This window comes from Arachis ipaensis, chromosome B9 (genome assembly GCF_059453495.1).
Source record: "Arachis ipaensis isolate K30076 ecotype BB chromosome B9, ASM5945349v1, whole genome shotgun sequence".
Classification (NCBI taxonomy): domain Eukaryota; kingdom Viridiplantae; phylum Streptophyta; class Magnoliopsida; order Fabales; family Fabaceae; genus Arachis; species Arachis ipaensis.
Window position 1 is genome coordinate 106455634 of NC_142444.1, and position 24936 is coordinate 106480569.

The 24936-nt window shown below is 40.2% G+C and overlaps 1 non-coding gene across 1 annotated transcript; it reads left to right on the forward strand.

Annotated features, from left to right (window-relative positions):
• Window positions 1-16324: 16324 nt before the first annotated feature.
• Window positions 16325-16432, forward strand: LOC148545794 (small nucleolar RNA R71). Its single transcript, XR_015901060.1, has one exon. It is a non-coding gene; the product is annotated as a small nucleolar RNA R71 (small nucleolar RNA).
• Window positions 16433-24936: the final 8504 nt, after the last annotated feature.

The window sequence follows — 24936 nt, forward strand, 5'->3', positions numbered from 1 at the left end:
TTCAACTCAAACCATTTTTGAAAACATCTCATTAATAAAATAGCACATCTCTCTGCAACACGTTAGGAGACGTCCTAGGACTCATACTCCTAGTATTTTAATTTAAATTTTGTGACAACCCTTCTAAATTGATAAGCGGATTTCTGGTTGGTTAAGAGCTGTACTTGCAACGTATCTCTTCTAATAATTTCTTAACTCGCCAATTTCTGCCATGTCAATTTTTGGCACCATTACCGGGGAGTTGCAATAGTGTGCTAAAGTTATTAATTGGAATTTATTTATTTGCATTTTATTTTATTTTGCTACTATGAGCTTCATGTTTCTTTCGTTAAATGACGCGTTCACTTCCTGATCCAAGCTTGCCAGTATTCGATCCTGAGATTGAAATAACTATTTCATGAATAAGGCAAGCTCAGCGTCGGTTAGTCCTCTCTGAGGGCGGATTTGAAACGTCACTTGAGGAAGAAACAGGCTCCCTTTCTGCTGATTCGGTTGATTTACGTGCAGGTGACATGGCAGCACCTAGGAGAATTACTATCCAGGAGGCTGGAGCCCCTGATTTTTCAATGTAACCGTTTCAAGCGCATTACCCAACGGTGGCTACAGACTTTGAAATAAAGACTGCACTGCTAAACTTGATACCTAAGTTTCATGGCTTACTTGCTCAAGAGCCTATCAAGCACCTGAGAGATTTCCAAGCAGCCTGTTCTACTGTTAGGCGTGATGGTACATATGAAACTTCAATTTTGTTAAAAGCCTTCCCATTCTCTCTTGAGGGAAAAGCGAGAGAGTGGTACTATACTCAACCCGCAGCAACTGTATCCGACTGGGATACACTTAGAAGAGAATTTTTGGAAAAATTCTTTCCAGCTGAAGTTACTGATAAACTGAGGAAAGACATTTTCATGATTGTTCAGGACGAATCCGAGACTCTCTATGAATACTGGGAGCGCTTCAACAATCTTCTGGAAGCATGCCCCTACCATATGATTGACAAAATAGTGTTGCTCGGCTACGTAACACAGGGCATGAGGCCCCAAGATAAGACTACATTAGAAAGTGCTAGCAATGGGTCTATGAAAAAGTACAAGACCACTGATGAGGCATGGCAATTGATCAGCGACATAGTTGAATCTACAAGGAATCACAGGCAAAAACAAGGCCGGTCAAAAGCTGTTGCAGAGGTATCTTCTAGCAAAGAGACTACTGCTCTGGCTCAGAGTATAAGTGAAATGACCACCTTACTGAAGCAGATGCAGTTGAGTCAACAACAAGCGCATCAAAGCCAACAGCTAGTCCCACAGAGAGTGTGCAGAATCTGTGCTGATTATAGCCATTATACCGATGAATGCCCGCAGCTCCAATAGGAAGACAACACCGTGGCAGCCACTCATAACTTTTATGACCGCCCCAACCAAGGGTACAATCAAGGTGGCAGTTACAACCATGGATGGCAGGACAATTCCAACCAAGGTTGGAGAGATAATTCTAACCAGAATTGGAGGGACAACAATAACAGAGGAGGCAGAGACAATCAAGGATATCAGAGGTGGAATAATAACAACAACGGCAACAGAACCAGAACCAGCCTTACAGAGCACCTCACCTGAGGTAGTCCCAAGGGCCACAGCACAACCAACAACAAGTTCTGCAGATCACTCAATCTAATTCCTCTTCGAGTGAAGAGGCCATTCAATCCATTGAATAAGGACAAAGGAACATGGAAAGTTCACTTAATGGCCTAGCATCCGCCATACAAGCTCTCATCTCTCAGCTGGCACTACCCAATACTTCAAACACTCAACAGGCAAACTCCAGTGGAATTCCTTCTCAACCCTTGCCCAATCCGAAGGGTGGCATCAATGCCATCACTCTAAGGTCCGGAACTACACTGCAAGAGAGGAATCAGGAGGAACAAAACCCACCAGAACACGCCTCAGCTGAAGAGGTAGTGGAAGTAGAAGATATTGAAGAGGAAGAGGACATACAGGACATGGCTGAAGAAGAAGAAGCACCAGAGGATGCTGAAGCTGTGAAGGACGCCATTCCTATTCTATTTCCACAAATTGCAAGGAAGGCCAGGAAGCAGTTGGAACCTGACCCCAAAATGGTAGAGATATTCAAAAAGGTTGAGGTAACTGTCCCCCTTTTTGATGTTATTCAGCAGGTACCTAAGTACGCAAAGTTTCTAAAAGATTTATGTATACATAAAGACAAAATTAATGAATTAGAAACTATTCCTTTAGGTAGTTCTATATCTGCTTTAATGGGAGGTATACCTGAAAATTGTAGTGATCCAGGTCCATGTATGGTTAATTGTATTATTGGTGGTGTGATATTTTTTGACTGCATGTGTGATTTAGGAGCATGTGTTAGTATAATGCCTTTGTCCATATATGATACCTTGAGGCTCCCTCCCTTAAAAAGGTCGGCAGCTCGTTTTGTGTTAGCAGATAAAAGTATTATTACGGTGGTTGGAATAGCTGAAGATGTATCAGTGGGCATTAAGGGGCTCACATTTCCCATTGACTTTTATATCTTGGAGATGCCCCAAAATGACTCAGAGAAGCCATCATCAATCCTACTAGGAAGACCATTCTTGAAGACCTCAAAGTTCAAATTAGATGCTTTTCCAGAAACATACTCTTTTGAAATAGATAGCCGAGTAATAATCTTCAATCTGAATGGAGCTATGAAGCATCCTCCGGAGGATCATTCTATCCTCCAGTGTGACATGATAGTTGAAATCGTGGCTGAAATTCACCAGGAGGAATTTGAAGAGAAGTAAATAGGACAAGGGTCGAGTGTGGGGACACTTTCTGAGGACAATGACAGTGCTTTACCATTGTTACCAGCTCCAGACAACCCAGAGCCTAACCATGAGCAGAAGTTAGAATTGAAACCCCTCCCTCCACACCTCAAATATGCTTACCTCGAGGACAAGCAGAAGTTTCCAGTTATCATTGCAAGGGAACTCACTTCTCAACAAGAAGAGCAGCTACTTAGTGTGCTGAGGAGGCACAAGAAGGTAATTGGTTGGAGTTTGGCAGACATAGTAGGCATCAACCCTCAGGTCTGTGAGCACAGAATATTTTTAGAAGAGGGAGCAAGACCTGTCCGTCAACCCCAGAGAAGACTGAACCCCACTATCTTAGAGGTTGTCAAGAAGGAAGTGACCAGACTACTGGAGGCAGATATCATCTACCCCATCTCAGACAGTGAATGGGTAAGCCCAGTACAAGTGGTGCCCAAGAAGTCTGGAGTCACTACGGTTAAGAATGAGCGCGAAGATCTCAAGGCAACCAGAGTTCAGAATGCTTGGAGGGTCTGCATTGACTACAAACGCCTAAACCAGGCCACTCGTAAGGATCACTATCCTCTTCCATTCATTGATCAAATGCTGGATCGCTTGTCAGGTAAATCACATTATTGTTTCTTAGATGGTTACACAAGCTATTTCCAGATTCTTATAGCTCCTGAAGATCAAGAAAAGACCACTTTTACATGTCCTTTTGGGACTTATGCTTATAAGAGAATGCCCTTTGGCTTGTGCAATGCACCCGCTACTTTCCAAAGGTGCATGATGAGTCTTTTCTCTGATCTTATTGAGGACTGTATGGAGGTTTTTATGGATGACTTTAGTGTATATGGTGATTCATTCAATCTTTTCTTGGATAGTTTATCTAGAGTATTAGATAGATGTGTCAATACAAACCTTGTATTGAATTTTGAAAAATGTCACTTTATGGTTAAACAAGGGATTGTACTAGGACATGTTGTGTCTAATACTGGAATTTCTGTAGATCCAGCAAAGGTGGATGTTATTTCTAGTTTACCTTACCACTCCTCTGTGAGGGAAGTCCGTTCATTTCTTGGCCATGCAGGTTTTTACAGGAGATTCATTAAGGACTTTAGTAAAGTAGCTCTTCCCTTATCCAGACTACTGCAGAAAGATATTGAGTTCGAGTTCAGTGAGGATTGTAAACAAGCGTTTAATAAGCTGAAGACCGCCCTGAATCAAGCTCCAATTGTGAGAGGACCATACTGGAGCCAGCCATTTGAAATAATGTGCGATGCCTCCAACCATACAGTAGGTGTAGCACTGGCTCAGTGTAAAGGTAAGGACCCCTTTGTAATTGCTTATGCGCCTAAAACTTTAGATGCCGCTCAGTCTAATTATACTACTACTGAGAAAGAGCTTCTTGCTATTGTTTTTGCTCTGGATAAATTCCGAGCCTATTTACTTGGTACGAAAGTAGTAGTGTACTCAGACCACGTAGCTCTAAAGTATCTATTAGCTAAAAAGGAATCCAAACCAAGGCTTATACATTGGATACTGCTACTACAAGAATTTGATTTAGAAATTAAGGATAGGAGTGGTAACCAGAATCTAGTGGCAGACCACTTGAGTCGCCTTGAGCACATTAAGCATGACTCCACTCCTATAGCTGATAATTTCCCATTTAATAACCTGCAAGCAGTATCTGAGGTAGTCCCTTGGTATGCACCTGTAGCTAATTATCTAGTTAGCCGCACTTTTCCTCCAAACTTTACTAAGCATCAAAGAGACAAGCTGAATAGTGAGTCTAAATATTATATATGGGATAACCCATATTTATGGAGATGTGGCGCTGACCAGGTAATTAGACAGTGTGTGCCTCAATCAGAATTCCAGTCCATCTTAGAGGCCTGCCACTCATCTGAGAGTGGAGGACATTTTGGCCCTCAAAGAACAGCTAGAAAAATCTTAAATTGTGGATTCTGGTAGCCTACTCTTTTTAGAGACGCTGCTGAATTTTGTACTTCCTGTTTCCCATGCCAAAAATTTGGTAATATATCCATGAGAGATGAGATGCCTCAACAAATTATGCTTTTCTGTGAAGTTTTTGATGTTTGGGGCATTGACTTCATGGGCCCATTTCCAAATTCTAATGGTTACTTTTATATATTGTTAGCTGTGGATTACGTTTCCAAATGGGTGGAAGCGATTCCTACCCGCACTGATGATGCTAACACTGTTGTTTCCTTTGTTAGAAACCACATTATTTGTCGCTTTGGATCCCCACGAGCAATCGTGAGCGATCAAGGCACCCATTTTTGTAACAGGAGACTAACAGGTTTAATGAAGAAGCATGGGATAATTAATAAAGTTGCAACTGCCTACCATCCTCAGACTAATGGGCAAGCCGAGGTGTCAAACAGAGAGATAAAGCGTATATTGCAGAAGATAGTCAAACCTCATAGGAGAGACTGGAGCACCAGGCTACAAGATGCACTTTGGGCATACAGAACAGCATACAAGACACCCATTGGGATGAGTCCTTTCTGCTTAGTTTATGAAAAAGCCTGCCATCTCCCAGTTGAAGTATAGCACAAAGCCTTTTGGGCAGTAAAGGAATGCAATATAGGATTTGAAACAGCCAGAGCTGAGAGAAAGTTGCAACTGCAAGAATTAGAAAGCCTTCGCCTGGAAGCTTGTGAGAACTCAAGGCTGTACAAGGAGAAGATGAAGGTTGTACATGATAAGCACATCAAGAGGAGAGAGTTCCAACCTGGGGACTTAGTCCTCCTTTATAAATCTCGACTAAGGCTCATGCCAGGCAAGTTGAGATCAAGATGGGAAGGTCTATATAGAGTAGAGAAGGCCGAGCCGTACGGAGTTTTTCACCTAAGTCGTCCTTGAAGCTCTGAACTCATCAAAGTTAATGGACATCGTTTAAAGCTGTACCATGGCGAGAAGTTGAAGAAAAACAAGGAGCTTGAGATCTTCCTCTTGGAAGATCCACACATAGCCGAAGACTGAGCTAATGGAGCGTCCAACTTGCAGACGTTAAAGCAAAGTGCTAGGTGGGAGACAACCCACCATGGTATGATCGCTCTTTTCTTTATTCGTAGTTTTCTTTTTCAATAACTCTTCTCCTTATTTGCACATTTAGCTTGCATCTGCATTTGAAGATTTTTATTTCGAAAAATAAATAAAAATAAAAATTTCACGCGACGCGACCGCATCAATGACGCGTCTGCGTCGCAGGTGGCTCAAAAAGAATAAGAGAGCGAACAGAGAGTCACGCAGGAGCGTGGCTGGAGGCATGCCATTGGCATATTTCACCGCACACGACCGCGCTGCTGACACGTCCGCGTCATGTGGGAACATTGGCCTCCCACGCGACCGCGTCATCCACGCGGCCGCGTGACCTGAAAATCGACGTGAAAAGGTTGCATAGCCGAAAGTTATGCTAGAGTGGTGTTGGACTGGCGCTAGACGCACAAACCTTACCACGCGAACGCGTGCCCCACGCGTCCGCGTCATATCCCAATATTGGCCACTCACGCGATCGCATCGACCATGCGACCACGTCACCCAAAATTTGGCAAAATAAGATTTCGAACAGAGACTTGTGCGAGCGCGAGACTGCCCTCGCGCCAGTAGCATAAAACGTGTCATGCGACCGCATGACCGTCGCGACCGCGTCAATCCGAATAAGCGCAATTCGCGCGAACGCGTCACCCACGCGTCCGCGTCGCTTGTGCCGCACAGCTTACCCTGATTTTCCAAATATCTTATATTTCTTCTCCCCAAATCCTATTTTCTCTTTTCCCTCCTTATTTCTTCCTTCTTCCTTCTTCCTTCTTCCTTCTTTCTTACCTTCTTCTCCCTCTCTCTCATCCCCATTGTCAAGGTTTTTCTTTTCTTCTTCCTTCCTTACTTTTCCATTATCTTTCTTATTTTTATGTTTTCTTCTTTTCTTTTCTTTTTACTTTCATTATCCATATTTTCTTTTTCTTTCTTTTTTTCTTTTAATTGGTGTTAGAAATTTAATTGAGTCATTATTTCTCATTATATGCTTGTGGATTGTTGCAAAATTATTTTGCAATTATATATTACATTTTAAAGGGTTGCTTGCATGTTCAAATTATTATTTTCAATAGTTTATTCATCATGCATGCTATGTGTTTGTGAAAAAGCCCATATGGCATTATGCCTTTTCTACATTATTCTATTCTAATATTCAATGCTTGCTTTTCATAAATTCCCTTTACTATTTTATTAATTTAATTTAATTGTCACTACAAACGTGATGGTTAGTTTGTTACGAGTGATAACATATTTAACAAATTAAATGCTTGATCTATGCTACTCATGCCTTTGCCTGCATGCCAAAAAATACCTTGCATTTAATTATCATCAAATGCACTTTCTATATTTCCATTGGTGAACTTTTCACATGTAGTCATGACCATGTGTTAACGACATCCTCTTTACCATGCATTGATTATCGCTTATACCATCTTCTTCCTTGCTCTGTCCCTTTGACTTCATGTTACTTTCTTTTTCCCCTTTCAGGATGGCCACCAAGAAAGGAAAAGAGAAAGCTACTCCCAAACCACCAGCAAGAAGAGGAACAAAAAGAGCATTAGTGGCAGAACCCTCTTCAACTGCAGTAAAGCCCTCAACAAAAAGATTTAAGAGGATTATAAAGGTTGATAAAAAAGAGAAAGCCATCCCAGCAAAGGACACTGCGCAATTTACCAATCGCTACTGTGAGCAGATGTTCCACATCCTGGCAGAAAGAAGTTACAACAACGAATACCTTCTTATCCTCCCACCCAATATTGCTACCTTTGTTGAGCCGCAAATTGCACGAAGACAATGGGATTTCCTCCAAATACAGCCAAGGCAGGTTAATCTTTCTTGGGTAGTTGAGTTCTACTCTAATTTCCACCTGCCAACCCTGCAGTCTGTCTATGTACATCAGAAGAAAGTCCCCATTACAGAAGAGGCCATTCAACAAGCTCTAGATCTTCCCTCTACTCTAGAAGGATTGGACGCCTTTCAAGAAGCCTCACTCAATCGCCAGATGTACCAATTTGACTGGGACGCCGTTCTCAGAGTTATCGCACTACCTGGCAGCAGATGGATCTACGGATACCACCGTTCCTGTCCTAAGGGAATATCGGCTTCAGCACTTACCTTGGAGGCTCGCGTATGGGCACATATCATGTCCCATTACGTCTTTCCGAGCACTCACGAATCCTTCTTCACTGCAGACATGGCCGTTCTACTATGGTGCATCCTTACAGACCAGCCTCTGAACCTACCAAGACACATCCGGAATGCCATGGGATACGTACAGATTGCGGGCAACTTACCTTTTCCTGCCTTGGTTTCAGATCTCGTCTCAGCAGCTGGAGTCTCCTATAGAGCTGGAGACACCAAAGGCATGCTTCCACGGGATGATCAGTATGTCCCTAACGGGAAATATATTAGACTTCTAGCAGCCACTACTAGCCAGCCTACCAAACCGGCTGAGGACATTCCTCCTTCCACACCACAAGCACCTACAACAACCCAACTGCTCCATCAGATACTTGAAAAGTTGGATCGGCAGGAACAGAAAGCAAAGCTAAGAGAGCGCCGTAACAAGCGCCGATTCACATACCTTAAGGAGCTGATTATGGGAAAATTCAAGGACTCAGACACCCCAGACTCCACTCCCTTTACCAGCACAGGGAGCCATGACGGTCCCGACTGTGGAGATACTGCCACCAGCCAACCTTTGTTCCTGACAGATGGCACCGAGGACGGTGCAAAGCCTTAAGTGTGGGGAGGTCGGTCAGTACCTGACTTCCGAAGGTAATTTCTCTTCCCTAACACCAATATATTAGGATATTTAGTTGGTTTTTCTTTTGTAGAATAGGATAAATTGCATAGTAATAGATTAGTTGCATGCATGTTCTACTTGATTGAAAAGACAATAAGTTTCTTCTAAGACCCTATCTTTAGAACAAAATTTCACTAATTTTAATCAAAACTTTTATGTTAAAATTTTCTTGAAGTTGTATTTGGAACATGATTTTTGGGCTAAAGAACACACAACCTGTGAGATTTGAGCCCAAATGCATGGTTACATTATTTAACCATAATTATTTTATTCTTGTGTGTTTACTTCTATATGATTGCAATCTACATTTTGTTTCATCAAATATGTCCAATGTTTAATATATTTATATGTTTGTATATGATTGAGGCCATTACTTGTTTAAACTCACTTATCCAAATTAAGCCTACCCTTTCAATTACCTTTGTCAACCACTTTGAGCCTTTAAATCCCATTTGTTCTGTATTTTACCACATTACTAGCCTTAAGCGGAAAAATAATTTTATACCCAATTGAATCTTTGGTTAGTTTAAGATAGAATTATGTGTGTTAATTAAGTATGGGAAATTGTGGGAACAAAAGATATTAAGGGAATGTGTCATGATAATATAATGGGAATTTGGGTACCTACTCATGTGAAACTATAAGAATAAATATATTTATGTGCATTGATTAGCTATGTTTATTTTTTTTATGTTTATGTTGAAAAAAAAATCCGAAAATATTCAATAAATAAATAAGGGGACAACATTACCCCAATGCTAAGTTAAGAATTCAAAGATCAATGCATGTATGATAAAATTAAAATAAAAAGTTGATACATGAGTATGGAATGTGAAAGAGAAATTTTGGGTAGCTAGGTGTGAATTTTAAGTTATATAGAATATATATATATATATATATATATGTTGGGTTAAAGCTTGGGTTAATTAAAGATTCGATTTATAAGCTTACTTAGCCATATATGTACCCTTACCCTTACCTTGGATTACAACCTTGAAAAGACCTCATGATGTTTGCATTGATATATTAATTGTTGTTGATTGGTTAGGTGAAGAACAAAAAAATTAGAAAGCATGATTAGAGAAGGATAGAGTGATTGCCCTATACACTAGAGAGATTAGAGTGTACATACATCATTAGTGAGGGTTCAATGCTTAAAATTCTATGTTCCCTGCTTTCATGAGCTACCATCTTGCATTTTTATCTGTTCTTACTGTATAAGAATTGAATTAGTGGAGTTTGATTTGTAATTGTCTTGAAGAATGGTGCACGTCTTAATAAATCGTTTTTCATTCACAACTTCGATACAACTAACCAGCAAGTGCACTGGGTCGTCCAAGTAATAAACCTTAAATGAGTAAGGGTCGATCCCACGGAGATTGTTGGTATGAAGCAAGCTATGGTTATCAAGTAAATCTCAGTCAGGCGGATATTAAATGGTTATGGAGTTTTCAAAAATTATAATAAATAAACGAAAAATAAAGATAGAAATACTTATGTATATCGTTGGTGAGAATTTCAGATAAGCGTATAGAGATGCTTTCGTCCCTCTGAACTTCTGCTTTCCTGCTGTCTTCATCCAATCAGTCCTACTCCTTTCCATGGCTGGCTTTATGTAAGGACATCACCATTGTCAATGGCTACTTTTTATCCTCTCTGTGAAAATGGTCCGATGCGCTGTCACTGCATGGCTAATCATCTGGAGGCATCACCGTGGTCAATGGCTGCATCCCATCCTCTTGTGAAAATGGTCCAAATGCTCTGTCACAGCACGGCTAATCATCTGAGGTTCTCGATCATACTGGAATAGGATTCACCCTCCTTTTGCGTCTGTGGTGCGCAGAAATTGTGATTACACTTTGATTATGTAAAATTCATCGCTCTTTCTTTCCCTGGTAATGGCGCCAAAAACATGATGCCAATACCATGGTTCACAACTTCGCACAACTAACCAGTAAGTGCACTGGGTCGTCCAAGTAATACCTTACGTGAGTAAGGGTCGAATCCCACGGAGATTGTTGGTATGAAGCAAGCTATGGTCACCTTGTAAATCTCAGTCAGGCGGATATAAAATAGTAATGGGGTTTTCGAAAATAACTAATAAAATAGGGATAGAAATACTTATGTAAATCATTGGTGAGAATTTTAGATAAGCGCATAGAGATGCTTTCGTTCCTCTGAACCTCTGCTTTCCTGCTGTCTTCATCCAATCTGTCTTACTCCTTTCCATGGCTGGCTTTATGTAATGCGTCACCATTGTCAACGGCTACTTTCGGTCTTCTCTCGGGAAAATGATCCAAATGCCCTGTCACGGCACGGCTAATCGTCTGGAGGCATCACCCTTGTCAATGGTTACATCCTATCCTCTCAGTGAAAGTGGTCAACGCACCCTGGCACGGCACGGCTATTCATCTGTCGGTTCTCGATCATGCTGGAATAGGATTTACTATCCTTTTGCGTCTGTCACTACGCCCAGCAATCGCGAGTTTGAAGCTTGTCACAGTCATTCAATCATTGAATCCTACTCGGAATACCACAGACAAGGTTTAGACTTTCCGGATTCTCTTGAATGCCGCCATCATTCTAGCTTACACCACGAAGATTCCGATTAAGAGATCTAAGAGATACTCATTCAATCTAATGTAGAATGGAAGTGGTTGTCAGGCACGCGTTCATAGGGAATGATGATGATTGTCACGTTCATCACATTCAGGTTGAAGTGCGAATGAATTTCTTGGAAGCAAAATAAGATGAATTGAATAGAAAACAGTAGTACTTTGCATTAGTCTTTGAGGAACAGCAGAGCTCTACACCTTAATCTATAGAGTGTAGAAACTCTACCGTTGAAAATACATAAGTGAAAGGCCCAGGCATGGCCGAATGGCCAGCCCCCAAAACATGATCACAGGATCAAAATATGATCCAGGATGTCTAATACAATAGTAAAAGGTCCTATTTATAATAAACTAGCTACTAGGGTTTACAGAAGTAAGTAATTGATGCATAAATCCACTTCCGGGGCCCACTTGGTGTGTGCTTGGGCTGAGCTTGAGTGTTACACGTGTAGAGGTCATTCCTGGAGTTGAACGCCAGTTTTGGTGCCAGTTTGGGTGTTGAACTCCACTTTGCAACTTGTTTCTGGCGCTGGACGCCAGAATTGGGCAGAGAACTGGCGTTGAACATCAGTTTGCGTCATCTAAACTTGGGCAAAGTATAGACTATTATACATCGCTGGAAAGCCCTGGATGTCTACTTTCCAACGCAATTGGAAGAGCGCCATTTCGAGTTCTGTAGCTCCCGAAAATCCACTTTGGGTGCAGGGAGGTCAGAATCCAACAGCATCAGCAGTCCTTCTTCAACCTCTGAATCTGATTTTTGCTCAAGTCCCTCAATTTCAGCCAGAAAATACTTGAAATCATAGAAAAACACACAAACTCATAGTAAAGTCCAGAAATGTGAATTTAACATAAAAACTAATCAAAACATCCCTGAAAGTAACTAGATTCTACTAAAAACATGATAAAAACAATGCCAAAAAGCGTATAAATTATCCGCTCATCACAACACCAAACTTAAATTGTTGCTTGTCCCCAAGCAACTGAAAATCAAATAGGATAAAAAGAAGAGAATATACTATAAATTCCGAACTATCAATGAAACATAGTTCCAATCAAATGAGCGGGACTTATAGCTTTTTGCCTCTTGAATAGTTCTGGCATCTCACTTTATCCATTGAGGTTCAGAATGATTGGCATCTATAGGAACTCAGAGTTCAAATAGTGTTATTGATTCTCCTAGTTCAGTATGATGATTCTTGAACACAGCTATTTTAAGAGTCTTGGCCGTGGCCCTAAGCACTTTGTTTTCCAGTATTACCACCGGATACATAAATGACACAGACACATAATTGGGTGAACCTTTTCAGATTGTGACTCAGTTTTGCTAAAGTCCCCAATTAGAGGTGTCCAGGGTTCTTAAGCACACTCTTTTTTTTTGCTTTGGACCTTGACTTTAACCGCTCAGTCTCAAATTTTCACTTGACACCTACACGCCACAAGCACATGGTTAGGGACAGCTTGGTTTAGCCGCTTAGACCAGGATTTTATTCCTTTAGGCCCTCCTATCCACTGATGCTCAAAGCCTTGGGATCCTTTTTATTTGCCCTTGCCTTTTGGTTTTAAGGGTTATTGGCTTTTTGCTCTTGCCTCTTGGTTTTAAGAGCTTTTGGCTTTTTCTGCTTGCTTTTTCTTTTTCTTTCTATTTTTTTTTTCTGCAAGCTTTGTTCTTTACTGCTTTTTCTTGCTTCAAGAATCATTTTTATGATTTTTCAGATTATCAAATAACATGTCTCCTAGTCATCATTCTTTCAAGAGCCAACATATTTAACATTCTTAAACAACAACTTCAAAAGACATATGCACTATTCAAGCATACATTCAGAAAACAAGAAGTATTGTCACCACATCAATATAATTAAACTAAGTTCAAGGATAAATTCGAAACTCATGTACTTCTTGTTCTTTTAAATTAAAACATTTTTCATTTAAGAGAGGTGATGGATTCATAGGACATTCATAACTTTAAGACATAGTTACTAAATACTAATGATCATGTAATGAAGACACAAACATGGATAAGCACTTAACATAGAAAACAAAAAACAGAGGAAATAAGAACAAGGAATGAATCCACCTTAGTGATGGTGGCGTTTCCTTCTTGAGGAACCAATGATGTCCTTGAGCTCTTCTATGTCTCTTCCTTGTCTTTGTTGCTCCTCCCTTATTGCTTTTTGATCTTCACTAATTTCATGAAGGATGATGGAGTGTTCTTGATGTTCCACCCTTAATTGTCCCATGTTGGAACTTAATTCTCCTAGGGAGGTGTTGATTTGCTCCCAAAAATTCTGTGGAGGCAAGTGCATCCCTTGATGTATCTCAGGGATTTCTTGATGATGAGCTTCTTCATGTGCCTGTTGAGATTCATGAATGTGCTCTCTTGTTTGCTCCATCCTTTTCTTAGTGATGGGCTTGTGAGATGAATCTTTCCATCTCCCATGGCTCAGAGGCGGAAGCATTTGTCTTCCCTTTCCTCTTTCTTGAGGTTTCTCTGGCCTTAGGTGCCATTAATGGTAATGGAAAAACAAAAAGCTTATGCTTTTACCACACCAAACTTAGAATATTGCTCGCCCTCGAGCAAGAGAAGAAAGAATAGATGAAGAAGAAGAAGATATGGAGGAGATAGAGGGATGTGTCTATGGATGTGAGTGGTGAATGGAAAACAGAAAGGATGACCATGAATGGAGAGAGAGAGGGTGAGGTGGGTGGGGATCCTGTGAGATTCACAGATCTTGAGATGATCCTGTGGGGTCCACAGATCCTGAGATGATCTTGTGGGGTCCACAGATCCTGAGATGATCCTGTGGGGTCCACAGATCCTGAGATGATCCTGTGGGGTCCACAGATCCTGAGGTGTTCAAGGAATTACAACCTTGCACCAAATTAGGCATGTAAAATGCCCTTGCACACAACTCTGGGGCGTTCAGCGCCAGGTTGGTGCCCATTTTGGGCGTTCAACGCCCATTTGTTGCCCATTTCTGGCGTTGAACGCCAAAACCATGCTTGTTCTGGGCATTCAGTGCCAGCTCCTCTCCAGGGTGCAATTCTGGCATTCAGCGCCCAGATGATGCCCATTTTGGGCGTTCAGCGCCCAGATACTGCCCATTTTGGGCGTTCAGCGCCAGAACCATGTTCTGTTCTGGCGTTGAACGCCAGGCAGGTGCTTCCTCCAGGGTGTGATTTTTCTTCCGCTGTTTTTGATTTTGTTTCTAAATTTTTCGTTTATTTTGTGACTCCACATGATCATGAACCTAAGAAAACATGAAAAACAAAAATAAAATTAGATAAATAAACATTGGGTTGCCTCCCAACAAGCGCTTCTTTACTGTCAATAGCTTGACAGTGGGCTCTCATGGAGCCTCATAGATGTGCAGAGCTTTGTTGAGACCTCCCAACACCAAACTTAGAGTTTGGATATGGGGGTTTGACACTAAACTTAGAGTTTGGTTGTGGCCTCCCAACACCAAACTTAGAGTTTGACTGTGGGGGCTTCGGTTGACTCTGCTTTGAGAGAAGCTTTTTCTGCTTCCTCTCCATGAATGCAGAGAGAGATCCTTGAGTTGTAAACACAAGGTTGTCCTTATTTAATTGAAGGATTAATTATCCTCTATCCACATCAATCACAGCTCTTGCTGTGACTAGGAAAGGTCTTCCTAGGATGATGGATTCATCCTCTTCCTTTCCAGTATCCAGGACTATGAAATCAGCAGGGATGTAAAGGCCTTCAACCTTTACTAACACGTCCTCTACTTGTCCATAAGCCTGTTTTCTTGAATTGTCTGCCATCTCTAGTGAGATTTTAGCAGCTTGCACCCCATAGATTCCCAGTTTCTCTATTACAGAGAGGGGCATGACGTTTATCCCTGAACCAAGGTCACACAGAGCCTTAAAGATCATGGTGCCTATGGTACAAGGTATTATGAACTTTCTAGGATCCTGTCTCTTCTGAGGCAATGTCAGTTGATCCAGATCACTTAGTTCATTGGTGAACAAGGGAGGTTCATCTTCCCAAGTCTCAATACCAAATAATTTGGCATTTAGCTTCATGATTGCACCAAGGAACTTGGCAGCTTGCCCTTCAGTAACATCCTCATTCTCTTCAGAAGAGGAATACTCATCAGAGCTCATGAATGGCATAAGGAGGTTCAATGGAATCTCTATGGTCTCTAGATGAGCCTCAGAGTCCTTTGGTTCCTCAGAGGGAAGCTCCTTATTGATCACTGGACGTCCCAGGAGGTCTTCCTCCTTGGGATTCACGTCCTCTCCTTCCCTTACAGGTTCGGCCATGGTGCTTATGTCAATGGCCTTGCACTCTCCTTTTGGATTCTCTTCTGTATTGCTTGGGAGAGTACTAGGAGGGATTTCAGTGATCCTTTTACTCAGCTGGCCCACTTGTGCTTCCAGATTTCTAATGGAAGACGTTGTTTCATTCATGAAACTTACAGTGGTCTTGGATAGATCAGAGACTAAGTTTGCTAAATTAGAGGTATTTTGTTCAGAGTTCTCTGTCTGTTGCTGAGTGGATGATGGAAAAGGTTTATTATTGTTAAACCTGTTTCTTCCACCATTATTAAAGCCTTGTTGAGGCTTTTGATCCTTCCATGAGAAATTTGGATGATTTCTCCATGATGAGTTATAGGTGTTTCCATAAGGTTCACCTAAGTAATTCACCTCTGCTATTGCAGGGTTCTCAGGATCATAAGCTTCTTCTTCAGAAGATGCCTCTTGAGTACTGTTGGATGCAGCTTGCATTCCATTCAGACTCTGGGAAATCATATTGACTTGCTGAGTCAATATTTTATTCTGAGCCAATATGGCATTCAGAGTATCAATTTCAAGAACTCCCTTCTTCATAGGCGTCCTATTACTCATAGGATTCCTCTCAGAAGTGTACATGAACTGGTTATTAGCAACCATGTCAATGAGTTCTTGAGCTTCTACAGGTGTTTTCTTTAGGTGAATGGATCTACCTGCAGAAGTATCCAATGACATCTTTGATAACTCAGATAAACCATCATAAAATATATCCAGGATGGTCCATTCTGAAAGCATGTCAGAAGGACACTATTTGGTCAACTATTTGTATCTTTCCCAAGCTTCGTAGAGGGATTCACCATCTTTTTGTTTGAAGGTTTGGACATCCACTCTAAGCTTGCTCAACTTTTGAGGAGGAAAGAACTTGGCTAAGAAAGCCGTGACCAGCTTATCCCAAGAGTTCAAGCTATCCTTAGGTTGAGAGTCCAACCATATTCTAGCTCTGTCTCTTACAGCAAATGGGAAAAGCATGAGCCTGTAGACTTCAGGATTTACTCCATTAGTCTTAACAGTATCACAGATCTGCAAGAATTCAGTTAAGAACTGAAAGGGATCTTCAGATGGAAGTCCATGAAACTTGCAGTTCTGCTGCATCAGAGAAACTAGCTGAGGTTTCAGCTCAAAATTGTTTGCTCCAATGGTAGGGATGGAGATGCTTCTTCCATGTAAATTGGATCTAGGTGCAGTGAAGTCACCAAGCATCCTCCTTGTATTATTGTTGTTGGGTTCGGCTGCCATCTCCTTTACTTGTTCGAAATTTTCAATAAGGTTGTCTCTGGATTGTTGTAATTTAGCTTCTCTTAGTTTCCTCTTCAGAGTCCTTTCAGGTTCTAGATCAGCTTCAACAAGAATGCCTTTTTCCTTGTTCCTGCTCATAAGAAAGAGAAGAGAACAAGAAAAGAAGAGGAATCCTCTATGTCACAGTAAAGAGGTTCCTTATTGTTAGTAGATGAATAAATAAATAGAATAAGATGAAAGAGAAGGAGAATTTTCGAAAATTATTTTTGAAAAAGAGTTAGTGATTTTCGAAAATAGTTTTTGAAAAATGTTAGTAATTTTCGAAAATTAAGATTTAAAAATTGAAATAATTAGTTAATTAAAAAGAAATTTTGAAAAAGAGGGTGATATTTTCGAAAATTAGAGAGAGAGAGAGTTAGTTAGGTAGTTTTGAAAAAGATAAGAAACAAACAAAAAGTTAGTTAGTTAGTTGAAACAAACTTTTAAAAGATAAGAAGTTAGGAAGTTAGAAGAGATATTTTGAAATCAATTTTTTTTGAAAAAGGTGAGATAAGAAGATATTTTTGAAAAGATAAGATAGAAATTAGTTTTTGAAAATGATTTGAATTTTTAAAATCACAATTAATGACTTGATTCACAAGAAATCACAAGATATGATTCTAGAACTTAAAGTTTGAATATTTCTTAACAAGTAAGTAACAAACTTGAAATTTTTGAATCAAAACATTAATTGATTATGTTATTTTCGAAAATTATGTGATAAAGATAAGAAAAAGATTTTTGAAAAATATTTTTGGAATTTTTGAAAATAACTAAGAAATTTGAAAAAGATTTGATTTTTGAAAAAGATTTTGAAAAAGATAAGATTTTCAAATTAAAAATTTGATTTGACTCATAAAAACAACTAGATTTTTAAAAATTTTTGAAAAAGTCAAATCTAATTTTCGAAATTTTAAGAGAGAAAAAGGGAAAGATATTTTTTGATTTTTGAATTTTGAATGATGAGAGAGAAAAACATGAAAATGATGCAATGCATGAGATTTTTAGATCAAAACAATGAATGCATGCAAGAATGCTATGAATGTCAAGATGAACACCAAGAACACTTTGAATGTCAAGATGAACACCAAGAACATATTTTTGAAATATTTTTTTAATGCAAGGAAAACATGCAAGACACCAAACTTAGAATTCTTTAATGCTTAGACACTAAGAATTCAAGAATGCATATGAAAAACAAGAAAAGACACAAAACATGCAAATGCAAATATCAAACAAGAAGACATACCAAGAACAACTTGAAGATCATGAAGAGCACTATGAATGCATGAGAATTTTCGAAAAATGCAAGATGCACATGCAATTGACACCAAACTTATAACATGACTCAAGACTCAAACAAGAAACACAAAATATTTTTGATTTTTATGATTTTATGATTTTTTGTATCTTTATTTTAAAATTTTCGAAAATCATTTTGAAAAAGAAAAAATAAGGATTCCAAAATTTTTAATATGAATTCTAGGAATCTTGCCATGTTCGTCTAAAGCTCCAATCTGAGGGTTAGGCATGGCTTAATAGCCAGTCAAGCTTTAGCAGAACTTTACATTCAGCAGCCAATTTGCTAAGAAAGATAAAGAAGCTCTTCTCTTGAGTCAAAAAGAATTGAGGCATGGCTTTACAGCCAGCCAGGCTTCAACATGCTTCACGAAACACTAGAATTCATTCTTAAAAATTCTGAAAATATATTTATTAAAACATTTTTTTTTTCAAATTTTTTTTTTCAAAAACAAAGGAGAAAATTTTGAAAGATTTTTGAAAAGAAAACAAAAGAAAATTACCTAATCTGAGCAACAAGATGAATCGTCAGTTGTCCAAACTCGAACAATCCCCGGCAACGGCGCCAAAAACTTGGTGCGCAGAAATTGTGATTACACTTTGATTATGTAAAATCTATCGCTCTTTCTTTCCCTGGTAATGGCGCCAAAAACATGATGCCAATACCATGGTTCACAACTTCGCACAACTAACCAGCAAGTGCACTGGGTCGTCCAAGTAATACCTTACATGTGTAAGGATCGAATCCCACGGAGATTGTTGGTATGAAGCAAGCTATGGTCACCTTGTAAATCTCAGTCAGGCAGATATAAAATAGTAATGGGGTTTTCAAAAATAACTAATAAAATAGGGATAGAAATACTTATGTAAATCATTGGTGAGAATTTCAGATAAGCGCATAGAGATGCTTTCGTTCCTCTGAACCTCTGCTTTCCTGCTGTCTTCATCCAATCTGTCTTACTCCTTTCCATGGCTGGCTTTATGTAATGTGTCACCATTGTCAACGGCAACTTTCGGTCTTCTCTCGGGAAAATGATCGAAATGCCTTGTCACGTCACAGCTAATCGTCTGGAGGCATCACCCTTGTCAATGGTTACATCCTATCCTCTCAGTGAAAGTGGTCAACGCACCCTGTCACGGCACGGCTATTCATCTGTCGGTTCTTGATCATGCTGGAATAGGATTTACTATCCTTTTGCGTCTGTCACTACGCCCAGCAATCGCGAGTTTGTAGCTCGTCACAGTCATTCAATCATTGAATCCTACTCGGAATATCATAGACAAGGTTTAGACTTTCCGGATTCTCTTGAATGCCGCCATCATTCTAGCTTACACCACGAAGATTCCGATTAAGAGATCTAAGAGATACTCATTCAATATAATGTAGAATGGAAGTGGTTGTCAGGCACGCGTTCATAAGGAATGATGATGATTGTCATGTTCATCACATTCAGGTTGAAGTGCGAATGAATATCTTGGAAGTGAAATAAGATGAATTGAATAGAAAACAGTAGTACTTTGCATTAGTCTTTGAGAAACAGCAGAGCTCTACACCTTCATCTGTGGAGTGTAGAAACTCTACCGTTGAAAATACTTAAGTGAAAGGTCCAGGCATGGCCGAATGGCCAGCCCCCAAAACGTGATCACAGGATCAAAATACGATCCAGGATGTCTAATACAATAGTAAAAGGTCGAATTTATAATAAACTAGCTACTAGGGTTTACAGAAGTAAGTAATTGATGCATAAATCCACTTCCGGGGCCCACTTTGTGTGTGCTTTGGCTGAGCTTGAGTGTTACACGTGTAGAGGTCATTCCTGGAGTTGAACGCCAGTTTTGGTGCCAGTTTGGGCGTTGAACTCCACTTTGCAACTTGTTTCTGGCGCTGGACGCCAGAATTGGGCAGAGAACTGGCATTGAACGCCAGTTTTCGTTATCTAAACTTGAAAAAAGTATAGACTATTATATATCGCTGGAAAGCCCTGGATGTCTACTTTCCAACGCAATTGGAAGCGCGCCATTTCGAGTTCTGTAGCTCCAGAAAATTCACTTTGAGTGCAGGGAGGTCAGAATCCAACAGCATCAGCAGTCCTTCTTCAACCTCTGAATCTGATTTTTGCTCAAGTCCCTCAATTTCAGCCAGAAAATACCTGAAATCACAACAAAATACACAAACTCATAGTAAAGTCCAGAAATGTGAATTTGACATAAAAACTAATGAAAACGTCCCTGAAAGTAACTACATTCTACTAAAAACATACTAAAAACAATGCCAAAAAGCGTATAAATTATCCGCTCATCAGTCTGTCACTACGCCCAGTACTCGCGAGTTTGAAGTTTGTCACAGTCATTCAATCCCAGAATCCTACTCGGAATACCACAGACAAGGTTTAGACTTTCCGGATTCTCATGAATGCCGCCATCAATCTAGCTTATACCACGAAGATTCTGGTTAAGAGATCCAAGAGATAATCATTCAATCTAAGGTGGAACGGAAGTGGTTGTCAGGCACGCGTTCGTGGGGGAATGATGATGATTGTCACGTTCATCACATTCATATTGAAGTGCGAATGAATATCTTAGAAGCGGAATAAGTTGAGTTAAATAGAAAAACAGTAGTACTTTGCATTAATCTTTGAGGAACAGCAGAGCTCCACACCTTAATCTATGGAGTGCAGAAACTCTACCATTTGAAAATACGTAAGTGATGAAGGTCCAGGCATGGCCGAATGGCCAGCTCCCAAACGTGATCAATATGATCCTCAGATGAACTAAAAAATCATAAGATGTCTAATACAATAGTAAAAAGTCCTATTTATACTAAACTAGTTACTAGGGTTTACAGAAGTAAGTAATTGATGCATAAATCCACTTCCGGGGCCCACTTGGTGTGTGCTTGGGCTGAGCTTGAATGTTACATGTGCAGAGGCTCTTTCTGGAGTTGAACGCCAAGTTGTAACGTGTTTTTGGCGTTCAATTCTGGTTTGTGACGTGTTTCTGGCGTTTAACTCCAGACAGCAGCATAGAACTGGCGTTCAACGCCTTTTTGCGTTGTCTAAACTCGGCCAAAATATAGACTATTATATATTTCTGGAAAGCCCTGGATGTCTAGTTTCCAACTCAATTGGAAGCGCGCCATTTTGAGTTCTGTAGCTCCAGAAAATCCACTTTGAGTGCAGGGAGGTCAGAATCCAACAGCATCAGCAGTCCTTCATCAACCTCTGAATCTAATTTTTGCTCAAGTCCCTCAATTTCAGCCAGAAAATACCTAAAATCACAGAAAAACACACAAACTCATAGTAAAGTACAAAAATGTGAATTTAACATAAAAACTAATAAAAACATCCCTAAAAGCAACTAGATTCTACTAAAAATATACTAAAAACAATGCCAAAAAGCGTATAAATTATCCGCTCATCACAACACCAAACTTAAATTGTTGCTTGTCCCCAAGCAACTGAAAATCAAATAGGATAAAAAGAAGAGAATATACTATAAATTCCGAACTATCAATGAAACATAGCTCCAATCAGATGAGCGGGACTTGTAGCTTTTTGCCTCTTGAATAGTTTTGGCATCTCACTTTATCCATTGAGGTTCAAAATGATTGGCATCTATAGAAACTCAGAGTTTAGATAGTGTTATTGATTCTCCTAGTTCACTATGTTGATTCTTGAACACAGCTACTTTATGAGTCTTGGCCGTGGCCCTAAGCCCTTTGTTTTCCAGTATTACCACCGGATACATAAATGCCACAGACACATAATTGGGTGAACCTTTTCAGATTGTGACTCAGCTTTGCTAAAGTCCCCAATTAGAGGTGTCCAGGGTTCTTAAGCACACTCTTCTTTTGCTTTGGACCTTGACTTTAACCGCTCAGTCTCAAGTTTTCACTTGACACCTTCACGCCACAAGCACATGGTTAGGGAAAGCTTAGTTTAGCCGCTTAGGCCAGGATTTTATTCCTTTAGGCCCTCCTATCCACTGATGCTCAAAGCCTTGGGATCCTTTTTATTTACCCTTGCCTAATGGTTATTGGCTTTTTGCTCTTGTCTCTTGGTTTTAAGAGCTTTTGGCTTTTTCTGCTTGCTTTTTCTCTCTTTTATTTATTTTTTTTCGCTATATTTTTTTTTCTGCAAGCTTTGTTCTTTGCTGCTTTTTCTTGCTTCAAGAATCATTTTTATGATTTTTCAGATTATCAAATAACATGTCTTCTTGTCATCATTCTTTCAAGAGCCAACATATTTAACATTCATAAACAACAACTTCACATATGCACTGTTCAAGCATTCATTCAGAAAACAAAAAGTATTGTCACCACATCAATATAATTAAACTAAGTTCAAGGATAAATTCGAAACTCATGTACTTCTTGTTCTTTTGAATTAAAACAGTTTTCATTTAAGAGAGGTGATGGATTCATAGGACATTCATAACTTTAAGACAAAGTTACTAAATACTAATGATCGTGTAATAAGACACAAACTTAGATAAGCACTTAACATAGAAAACGAAAAACAGAGAATGTAAGAACAAGGAATGAGTCCACCTTAGTGATGGTGGCATTTCCTTCTTGAGGAACCAATGATGTCCTTGAGCTCTTCTATGTCTCTTCCTTTTCTTTGTTGCTCCTCCCTCATTGCTTTTTGATCTTCTCTAATTTCATGAAGGATGATGGAGTGCTCTTGATGTTCCACCCTTAATTGTCCCATGTTGGAACTTAATTCTCCTAGGGAGGTGTTGATTTGCTCCCGATAGTTTTGTGGAGGAAAATGCATTTGAGGCATCTCCGGGATCTCATGGTGATGAGCTTCATGCGTCTCTCGAGCTCCATGAATGGGCTCTCTTGTTTGCTCCATCTTTTTCTTAGTGATGGGCTTCTCTTCCTCAATGGGAATGTCTCCTTCTATGTCAATCCCAGCCAAATTGCATAGATAGCAAATGAGGTGAGGAAAAGCTAACCTTGCCATAGTGGAAGACTTGTCAGCCACCTTGTAGAGTTCTTGAGGTATAATCTCATGAACCTCCACCTCTTCTCCAATCATGATGCTATGGATCATGATGGCCCGGTCTATAGTAACTTCAGACCGGTTGCTAGTGGGAATGATTGAGCGTTGAATGAACTCCAACCATCCTCTAGCTACAGGCTTAAGGCCCAGTCTTCTCAGTTGAACCGGTTTACCTTTTGAGTCAATCTTCCATTGAGCTCCTTCCACACATATGTCCATGAGGACTTGGTCCAACCTTTGATCAAATTTGACTCTCCTTGTGTAGGGGCGTGCGTTCTCTTCCATCATTGGCAAGTTGAACGCCAACCTTACATTTTCCGGACTAAAATCTAAGTAATTCCCCCGAACCATGGTGAGATAATTTTTTGGGTTCGGGTTCTTACTTTGATCATGGTTCCTTGTGATCCATGCATTAGCATAGAACTCTTGAACCATTAGAGTTCCGACTTGTTGGATGGGGTTTGTTAGAACTTTCCAACCTCTTCTATGGATCTCATGTCAGATCTCCGGATACTCATTTCTCTTGAGTTTGAAAGGGACCTCGGGGATCACCTTCTTCTTGGCCACAACATCATAGAAGTGGTCTTGATGAGCTTTGGAGATGAATCTTTCCATCTCCCATGACTCGGAGGTGGAAGCTTTTGTCTTCCCTTTCCCTTTTCTAGAGGATTCTCCGGTCTTAGGTGCCATCAATGGTAATGGAAAAACAAAAAGCTTATGCTTTTACCACACCAAACTTAGAATTTTGCTCGCCCTCGAGCAAGAGAAGAAAGAATAGATGAAGAAGAAGAAGAAAATATGGAGGAGAGGAGGGAAAGGTGTATCCGGCCAAGAAGAGAAGAAAGGTTGTGTGGTGTGAAAATGAGGAAGAATGGAGGGCTATATATAGGGAAGGGAGGGGGGTAAGGTTCGGCCATAAAGGTGGGTTTTGGGTGGAAAATTGATTTTGAATTTTGAAGGTAGGTGGAGTTTATGAGGTAGGTTTATGGGAAGAGTGGATGATGTGAGTGGTGAAATGGTGATAGGGAAGAGAGATTGAGGTGATTGGTGAAGAGTTTTCGGGAAGAGTGTTTATTGGGAAGAGAGGATGAACATTGAGAAGAGGGAAGAGAGTGAGTGGTGGTAGGTGGGGATCCTGTGGGGTCCACAGATGCTGAGATGATCCTGTGGGGTCCACAGATCCTGAGGTGTCAAGGAATTGCATCCCTGCACCATTTAGGCATGTAAAATGCCTTTTGCATGCAATTCTGGCATTTAAACGCCAAATTGATGCTTGTTCTGGGCGTTCAGCGCCCAGATGCAGCATATTTCTGGCGTTGAACGCCAGCCAGATGCTTGTTTCTGGCGTTCAGCGCCAGCTTTCCTCACTGTGCATTTCTAGCGTCTGAACGCCAGGATGCTGCTTGTTTCTGGCGTTCAACGCCAGAAACATGCTCTGTTCTGGCGTTGAATGCCAGACAGATGCTCCTTACTGTCGTTTAAATGCCAGTAAGATCCTCCTCCAGGGTGTGATTTTTCTTCTGCTGTTTTTGATTCTGTTTTCAATTTTTATATTTATTTTGTGACTCCACATGATCATGAACCTAATAAAACATGAAATAACAATAAAAATAAAATTAGATAAATAAAAATTGGGTTGCCTCCCAACAAGCGCTTCTTTAATGTCAATAGCTTGACAGTGGCCTGGTATGCGGAATCGTGATTACACTTTAATTATGTAAAATTCATTGCTCTTTCTTTCCCTGGAAATGGCGCCAA